Below are 8,268 nucleotides of genomic sequence, written 5' to 3' on the forward strand. Positions count from 1 at the left end.
CAACATCTGTTGTTTTTTTTTAATTGACTGTTTACTTTGACACAGTCATAAGGCCAGCATTTAGCTATGTAGAAGGATGATAAGATATGTTTTGAGCCTGCAAGTAACTTAGATGGTAGTTTTTGCAGTTAAAAGACCGCTCTAGCTGAAAAATTCCCCAGACTGGGGTAAATCCTAACAGGAAACCACTCTTATATGGTTTCTTCTCCATGATTTGCTTTTAATTTCCTCTCAACTTAAATCCATCTAAAACCATCTCAAATGTAAAACTCAACACTTAGTTTGCTTCAAGAGCTCCAGACTTGATATACAGGTCCTTACTCAACATCTCCAACAGGATGTCCAATAAGAATCTCAAAATTGACAAGGACAAACAAATTCTTGATACGAAATAAAACAAAACAAAAACCTGCTAAGTTCCCTCTCCTCTCAGTTTAACTGTAACTGTTTCCTCAATGCTAAAGTCTTAATGGTATCTTTGACTACCTCCTTCCTCCCAAACACTACATCAAATTCATTACCTGGTCCTTTCAGCTATAGTTCAAAAGTTATCTCAACTCTAAACACTTCTCACCACCTTACTCCATTTCTGTTTCATTGGACTTTCCCATTGGTCACTGGGTTTCAATCCTTGTCCATTTGTAGACTAATTGCCAGACAGCAGCCTGATTATCTTAAAACCCAATTTCTATCATGTCAGTCTCTGCTCAAAACCATGCAAGCCTTTTTATATTTGGTGGGACACTTGAATCCATGTAAACACAATAAATTAAAATTAATTAAAAAAAGAAAGAAAGAATAAAAGTCAGGCCCTGGCCTGTTGGCTCAGTGGTAGAGCATCAGCCCAGCCTGTGGAAGTCCTAGGTTCAATTTCCCGTCAGGGAAATCGAACCCATCTGCTTCTCCACCCTTCCCCCTCTCCTTCCTCTCTATCTCTCTATTCCTGTCCTGTAGCCAAACTCCATTGGAGCAACATTAGCTGGGGCACTAAGGATGGCTCCATGGCCTCCGCCTCAGGCACTAGAATGGCTCTGGTTGAAACAGAGCAACAACGCAGAGAGGCAGAGCATTGCCCCCTAGTGGGCTTACTTGGTGGATCCTGGTCAGGAGCATGTGGGAATCTGTCTCTCTGCCTCTTAGCTTCTCACTTCAGAAAAATACAAAAATAAAAATCAAATTCCATACCTTGATCATTGTCTGTAAGGTCCTATATATTGTATGATTCTTGGTTAACTCTATGATATCATCTCCTCTCTCTGACTAATCCTTTGCCAACCACATGATCTCCATGCTAATCCTCAGACACAAGAGGCATACTCCCAATGAGGACATTTGCTTGACCCTCTGACTAGATTAGATGGCTCCTTCCCCAGATATCCGCATGGTTTATTCTCTCATTTCACTCAGGTTTTTGTTCAAATGCTCCTTTGTCCAAAAAACCTTCTTTACCAAACTAAATAAAAAGCATATAACCCAGCCCCTCATCACTTTCTAAAATTACATGCTTTATAATCATGATTGTTATCACTATATAGATTATATAATATATATATGATATCACCATATATTTTATATGATTTATATATTTATTTGTTTCTGTGCTTATCTTTCATCTCCTCATTGGAACATAAGCCCCATTAAAGTGGAGAAGTTTTCTGTTCTATTCACTGCTATACTTCAGTTTCTACAATTGTGCCTGGCCCAGAGCAGATGCTCAATAATTTCTTGATTATTTCATAATTAGCTTCCCTTCTTTTCCTTTACACTCTCATATAGTTTGTTTCACAAATTCTTAATAAAGAAGAACTGTAGTACATCTTTATCTCTGATTTCTCCACAATGCTTGTATAAGAGGCAGTGTTACGTCTCTGTTTTAAGATATTCACTGTGAGGCGGCATAGGTATAACATGAAAGATGGAATGCCCTGCTTCGTAAGTTTTTGTAGAACTCCAGGGAATAACTGACTACCAGAAAGGGAGCTTATGGAAATGGAAATGGTGAAGAGAAAGGCACTGTTTATTTGTTCGAAATTCTCTTCCACCCAGGACTGAATGAGATCTTAGAGATCAAATGGTGCAACTTAGGCTAGCCTGCATCATTTCTCCAGCACCCTAGACGAGTGCTCATCCCTATTACCTACAAAGGCAAGAAACTTCCTGAAATGAAGGGCTGCAGGTACCCTAAGTCAGGAACTTCTCCCAGGGAAGCTCCACTCTCTGGAATACCATATTATGAGGTAATATTCCATTTATCGCTAGAGAGTTTTTCCTGTAAGTCCTCAAAGAACTACTTTCCAGAGCCTCTGTCAAACTTGATCCAAACCAGGTGTAAAAACTGTCATAATTTCTGTGCACAACATCAGGCCATGCTCTGTCCGCCCAGTCTCAGGGCCTTAGGGCAACGTTGTCAGGCTTCCTGCAACTGTGACTCAGCTCCCAGATCACAGCAAAGAAGACTCTGGTGTCTGAGAAACTCCCAGGCAGGACTCTATTGTGATGAACAACAACTGTACATCAGGGCTAGATTATGTGAGCGGCTTGTCAGTGCTGATGACCAGTAACGTCAGTTCCAGTTCCAAGAATGTAGAGTCACCTACTTTGACGTTAGCTTTCTTGAGTCTCTAACCAGTTCTGGATTTCACAATAACACTAAAGCTTTATGCTTAAGTTCACTTCCACTGTCTACCTCTGTGACCTTGGTGAGGTCATTAATCCCCTTTAAGCCTCAATTTCCTCACCTTTAATTGGGAATTAAAGTACTAAATTCAGTGAGTTGTTGTTAGTATTAAGTAAATAACTATACTTTCTGGACATAATCGCCACTCAGTCACATTACCTATTCCTTATTCTTTTCTTGATAATGGCATGGGAAAAATGGAATATAGATTTATTCTCTAGTTTTCTTTGCTATTGATTCAGTGAGAGTTCCCATTTAGAAGTAACTAAAAGATTAGACTTCTCAGAATTAGAAAATATTTTTTTTAGTTATCTATCATTCAAATAAAATTTTTTTTTTTTTTTTTTTTTTTTTTTTTACAGAGGCAGAGATAGACAGGGACAGACAGACAGGAATGGAGAGAGATGAGAAGCATCAATCATCAGTTTCTCATTGCGCGTTGCGACTTCTTAGTTGTTCATTGATTGCTTTCTCATATGTGCCTTGACCGTGGGCCCTCAGCAGACCGAGCAACCCCCCGCTGGAGCCAGCGACCTTGGGTCTAAGCTGGTGAGCTTTTTGCTCAAGCCAGATGAGCCTGCGCTCAAGCTGGCGACCTCGGGGTCTCGAACCTGGGTCCTTCCACATCCCAGTCCGACGCTCTATCCACTGCGCCACCACCTGGTCAGGCTCAAATAAAATTTTTATTAAGTGTTTTGCAAATAAATTGTTCTAGTAAAAGGTAATCAGGTACTTAAAGACATTTCATGTAATAAATAATAATATCAAAATTAGATAAAACATTTTTATTCAACTTATCTAGAGAATTTAGTAACTTTAATTTACATTCTTTATATATATATATATATTTTTAATCAACATTTTACCCTTTTATGGTAACCGTGGGTTCTCAGATATAACGAGATTCAATTTTTCAGCAAATGCGTTGGTTTTGTCAATGTGATAAAGGGAAATATAAAATTAAAAAGTCTTTTTCAGTCCTATAGCATAACCTTTGAAATTTAGTGGTTTTCCAATCTTTTGGGGGGCCCTGAAGCTTACTGAAGGTTGTTTTAATGTCAAAATATTTTATAATCATAACACTGTTCAGATATAATGGGCTTTTCCACTGATGGGGCAAAAAGCACTGTTGGCTGAAACTTCTAGTATATAAACATGAATCAAGACGTTAACACCAGGTTGTATTTGTAGTCATTGTATTCTTCTTTGCCACATTAATTTAATTCATTCATCAAAAAATATCCTTCATGAAGCACTAAAAATTATTAGTGTTATTAATTCTCAACCCTTGGCTTACCTGCCTTGTTAATATTCTGTGTACCAGAATGAGAAGGCTGCATACAGCGCTCTGTTGAACATTGAAAGATGATAGCTGTCTCAAGGAAATAAAAACTACTAGTATGATTGAATTGCAAACTGAACCACCTGCTTTTTTTGTGGAATACCATTTTAACTTAAAAGAATGGTTGAAAGACAAACCATGGTTATTCAAACTTGAGTGTTAGGTAAACACTTTTTTTTGAAAAGTTAAATGAAGCTATCACTTCAAGGAAAATAACTGAGTGTTTTCTGCCACATAACATTTGTACTTGTTTTAAAAAAAATGTATATGCATTTGCAATTTGAAAAATGTATATCTGTCACCATGGCCGTGACAGCTTTCCAATACTTAAAGAAAGACTTTTCTGATGAAGTTGGTGATATTACAAAAGTGACTTGTTATATTGTAGAATGAAATATACTAACTTTTTGGAAGTTTTAAACTAACTTAGTGAACTAATATTTTATAAGAGATTTTGCATAACTACAAAATCATGTGTGGGTGAATATACATTCAAAATGCAACATATTTTTTTTATGAGTGAGAGAGAGACAGATGAAGAGACAGAGACAGACAGGAAGAGAGAGAGAGATGAGAAGCATCAACTCATAGTTGCAGCACTTTAATTGTTCATTGATTGCTTCTCATATGTGCCTTGACTGGCGGAATCCAGACAAGCCAGTGACCCGTGGTTCGTGTCAGTGACCTTGGGCTCAAGCCAGTGACCTTTGGGCTCAAGCCAGTGACCATGGGGTCATGTCTATGATCTCATGCTCGAGCTGGCAACCCCATGCTCAAGCTGGTAAGCCTGCACTCTAGCCAGATGAGTCTGTGCTCAAGCCAGCAACCTTGGGGTTTTGAACCCGAGTCTTAAGCATCCCAGGCAAATGCTCTCACCCAGGGGTCCCCAAACTACCACATGTGGCCCCCTGAGGCCATTTATCCGGCCCCAGTCGCACTTCCAGAAGGGGCACCTCTTTCATTGGTGGTCAGTGAGAGGAGAACATTGACCATCTCATTAGTCAAAGGCAGGCCCGTAGTTCCCATTGAAATACTGGTCAGTTTGTTGATTTAAATTTACTTATTCTTTATTTTAAATATTGTATTTGTTCCCGTTTTGTTTTTTTACTTTAAAATAAGATATGTGCAGTGTGCATAGGGATTTGTTCATAGTTTTTTTTTATAGTCCGGCCCTCCAATGGTCTGAGGGACAGTGAACTATCCCCCTGGGTAAAAAGTTTGGGGACCCCTGCTCTAACCACTGCATCACCACTGGGTCAGTCTCCATAATATATATATATAAAGCATATGCTGGATATGGTTGTAACCGTTCATCCATCTATGGATACCTAGGTTGTTTCTATATCTTTACTATGATGACTAGCACTACAATAAACATGGTAGTGCAGGTATATCTTTGAGATCCTGATTTTAATTTCTTGAATAAATGCCCAGTAGTAGGATTGCTGGATCATATGGTAGCATCACTTTTAAAATATTTTGGTAAAACTCTATAATATTTTCCATAATAACTTTGTCAATTTACATGTCCACCAACAGCATATAAGGCTACCCTTTTCTCTACAACCTCACCAAGAACTGTAATCTTTTTTTTGTTTAAATAATAGCTGTTCTAACTTCTGTTAGGTGATATCACATTGTGGTTTTGATTTGCTTCCCTATGAGTAGTAATGTTGAGCACCTTTTCATACCTGTTGGTCATTTGTATGTCTACTTTGGAAAATATCTATGTAAGTCTTCGCTCATTTTTTAATTATGTTATTGGCTGTTGTTTTACTTTGTTTCACTTGGAATTATAATAATTTCTTGTATATAATCAATATTAACTGCTTATCAGATATATAGTATATAAATATTATTTTTACTCTGTATGCTACCTTTTTATTTTGTTGTTTCTTTTGTATTCAAAAGCTTTTTGTTTGATGTATTCTACTTACTTATTGATATTTTTGCTTTTATTGCCTGTGCTTTTGGTGTCATATGCAAAAAATATATATATATATAAACCATTGTCAAGGAGCTTTTACCGTGGGTCACATTTATTTATTTTTTCTTGCGCATTTGGTGTTACTCCAAAAAATCATTGGCGAGACCAATGTGAAGGAGTTTCCCCTATGTCCTACTTACTTATTTTTGCTTTTCTTGCTTGTACTTCTGGTGTTATATGCAAAAAAAAGTCATCTTTGCTAAGATCAGTGTCAAGGAGCTTTCTTTTTCCCTGTGTTTCATTGTAAAAAAAATTATGTTTTGGCCGCGAGCCAGGCCGGGCGCCGTCCGCAGCTGCCCGAGGCTGGGCGGCCGCTCACCCAGGCTGAGGCCCGGGCCCGCTAGCGAGCCCAAACGGCGTTGCATTTTATTTCCGTCGTGGTTTTGTATAGGCTAAAATTTTGTGGTTGGGTTAAAGTCGGGACCTCCGCGAAGAGGACCCACTTGGGTGTTTTGTTTTGTTTTGTTTTCTTTTCTTTTCTTTCCAACATGGCAGTCTCCAGCCGCGCGCAAGTGTTAGACCTGTACCGGGCGATGCTGAGAGAGAGCAAGCATTTCAGCGCCTACAATTACAGAACTTACACTTTCAGGAAGATAAGAGATGCCTTCAGAGAAAATAAGAACGTAAAAGATCCTGTAGAAATTCAAACTCTAATGAATAAAGCCAAGAGAGACCTGGAAGTGATCCGCCGACAGGTCCACATTGGCCAACTGTATTCAACTGACAAACTTATCATTGAGAGTCAAGAGAAGCCCAAGACCTAAAGACCACACTCAGCAGCCACCAGCAGCAACCATGGACCACCTTCAGCATCCATTCTGCACTTGGGATGGGGCTCCCAATAGACCATGAGTGGCCTCTTGCATCAGCTTAAAATAATAAGTAATAACCCCTTGCTCAGCCTGCCCTGTAGGAACTGATAAATTGAATAAGGTTTCCATTCTTCTGCAGCCTTAGTGAAAAAAGAAGGCTGTCTCTCTGTTCAAATGAAGAGGTGGTGCTCACTCAGAATAATGCTGTGTATTATTGTGTCTCCTCTCCACCCCCCTCTTTAGTAGCTCATCGCCACTTGTACTGAGCGTCTCCAGACTTTGGTTCTTAGTCCTCAGCAATAAACAGAATTGTCTCTCTGAAAAAAAAAATATGTTTTTAGGTCTTTTCTCTTTTATCCTTTATGAGTTGATTTTTGTGTATGGTGTAAGAGATAATTTTACTTATTCTTTTAAAATATGAATGTCTTTTTTTTTTTTCTTAATTGCTCTTGCTAGAACTTCCAGTGCTATGTTGAATAGAAGTGACAAGAGAAGGCATCCTTTTATCTTGTTTTTTATCTTAAAGAAAAGCTTTCAAACTTTTACCACTGCATATAATGTTAACTCTAGGCTTCTCTTTTATGGTCTTTTTATGTTAAGGTACATTGCTTTTATATATAATTTGTTGAGAATTTTTTATTATGAAAGGTTGATAAATTTTCTCAAATGATTTTTCTGCATATATTAGATGATCATGTGATTCTTATCCTTCACTCTGTTAATGTGGTGGTCACAATGATTGATCTGTGTATGTTGAACCATTCTTGCATTTCACAGATAAATCTCAGTCGGTGATTGCGATGATCATTTTAATGTGCTGTTGAATTCAGTTTGCTAGTATTTTGTTGAGGATTTTTGCATCTCTCTCCATTCTACTTCTGTGACTTTTCTTGAAGGTGGTAATCATATTCTCATTGCAACCAGATAGAACAAATTGATCTATAACTCTAATCCTCTGGTAGAAATATAAATATCAGCTTTATGCTCTAAAAGTTTATGAAAAAACACCTAATCAAGGACATCTTGAGCTCAAAAGAACCTAGTCCTACCCTTTTGAAATTGATATGTATACCTAGTCATTGCAGTGGCGTTAGCAAATGGCAGGAGTTATCTTTGTGAGCAAGGCCTAGCCCAGGATACTTATCCATTGGAAGATGCTGAAGCAAAGAAAAGAATTTCTGCAGCCTGAGCCTTGACCAAGACCCACAAGACAGAAAAGCCTAGATTATTTATGGGTAATGACCTCTTTTCCCAAATTTACCAATCAGATAAGCGATACTTCCTGTTGTAGGTTAGAATGGATGAGAAAAATTAAAAAAAGATAGACTACCCGCTAATTCAAAATTTATTATTTTTTTCTTCTTTTTGTATAAGCTCCTAGAGAAAACAAAACAACAAAAATAAGGTCGCTTACCATATCTTCAAGTGTCTCTTCATGGATAGATAATTT

General features: G+C 38.0%; 1 pseudogene; it reads left to right on the plus strand.

Annotated features, from left to right (window-relative positions):
- Window positions 1–6,275: 6,275 nt before the first annotated feature.
- On the plus strand, window positions 6,276–6,954 carry LOC136379667 (LYR motif-containing protein 4 pseudogene; annotated as a pseudogene).
- The last annotated feature ends 1,314 nt before the right edge of the window (window positions 6,955–8,268 follow it).

This window comes from Saccopteryx leptura, chromosome 8 (assembly GCF_036850995.1).
Source record: "Saccopteryx leptura isolate mSacLep1 chromosome 8, mSacLep1_pri_phased_curated, whole genome shotgun sequence".
In the NCBI taxonomy this organism is placed as follows: Eukaryota; Metazoa; Chordata; class Mammalia; order Chiroptera; family Emballonuridae; genus Saccopteryx; species Saccopteryx leptura.